Source organism: Solanum pennellii, chromosome 3, assembly GCF_001406875.1.
Source record: "Solanum pennellii chromosome 3, SPENNV200".
Lineage (NCBI taxonomy): Eukaryota > Viridiplantae > Streptophyta > Magnoliopsida > Solanales > Solanaceae > Solanum > Solanum pennellii.
In genome coordinates, this window is record NC_028639.1 from 69,396,116 (window position 1) to 69,397,731 (window position 1,616).

The following is a 1,616-nucleotide window of genomic DNA, read 5'->3' on the forward strand; positions in this document are numbered from 1 at the left end:
CGTAAATTTACTTGATTGAGAAATGCTCCATCTCATTTTTTTTTGAGAACTGGTAAATATTGTATTCAGCATTAAGGATATTTAACTTAGCCATGCTAAACCCAGTTTTCTCAACAAACTTGATTGAGAAATGCTCCTCTTCTTTGTAATCTTCCAATTGATAAGTAGGAATAAATTTATAATACTTTTGGTTAACAACATAATGTTGGTCCCCAAGGAGATGGCTAGTGGTTAAGGTATAGGAGTAACACCTTTGATTATTCTACAAACTACATATATATTGATAATCTTACTTTAATTTGAGGGACTTTCATCATTAAACAAGAATACAAGTTCATTTCTCTATAATTAACAAGTCTTTCTCTTTGTATTTTCACGGAAGTTTTGACATCTCAGGTGCTCTGGAATTTGCACTTAGGATGCTCAATAATTGTATTTACGACCATCCTCCTTCTTGAGTTAGAGGTAAGATGTATTCAACAATCATTGTTCGGTTAAAGAAGATATAGGACAATATTTCTTTGCAAGTGGGAGATATATGTTAGCTTCCACTTAAATTATCCATCTGTAAAGGGGTAAGGTTTGCAAAGTAGAAGTGTGTCTTTGCCCAGGAATGTTTTTACTAGAAATTGATTTGCATTTTCCATTATATGTAGGACTGAGATATATATTGTTTTTGTGAAATTAATGTGTAGCAAAGATTTGGTGATGAGAATGCTTATAAATGATGTTGAGTTGTTTGTACTTGCATCCACAACCCTGATACAGGAACTGGATGGAAGTATAAACAGTTCAACATCATTTATAAACATTCTCATCATCAAATATTTGATACACATAAACTTCACTAGAGCAATATATATCTCAGATCTACCTACATAAAATGAGAAATGCAAATCAATTTCTACTAAAAATATTCCTAGGCAAGGGTGCAGTTATACTTTGCAACTCTTATCCATTTTCGAATAGATATATAAGGTAGAAGCTAATCTTTCTCTCTCACTTGCAAGAAAATATAGTTTTATGTCTTCTTTATCCAAACAATGATTGTTGAATAAATTTTGCCCAAATAACCTTATGCGAAACTAGTTCATACTCAAGAGTATTAGGCAAAATTCCTAAAAATTCCTATATCTTACATCTAACTCTAGAAGGAGGATCAACCTAGATACAATTATTGAAAATCTGATGTGCAAGTTCGAGAACATCTAGGATCTCAAAACTTCCCCTAAAATGCAAAGAAGAGAGAGACTAATAATGCATAGAAAAGAACTTGTAAGGCTGTTGAGTGGTGCAAATTCTTCAAGTAAAACATACATCTTCTACTACTCTACATCTCATTAAGACACTTAACTGAAACTTTTAGAAAATAAATAATGTATGGCTCCCTTATAACCGACTTAACCAATAGTATTAGACAATAGCCTTGAAAACTCATATACCTTACATCTAACTCTGAAAAGAGATCAAACCCGGATACAATTATTGAATATCTCACGTGTGAGTTCCAAAGCATCTAAGATGTCAAAACTTCCCCTAAAATGCAAAGAACAGAAAGACTAATAATTGTAGAGAATAGAACTTGTAATCTTGTTGAGTAGTGCAAATTCTTTAGT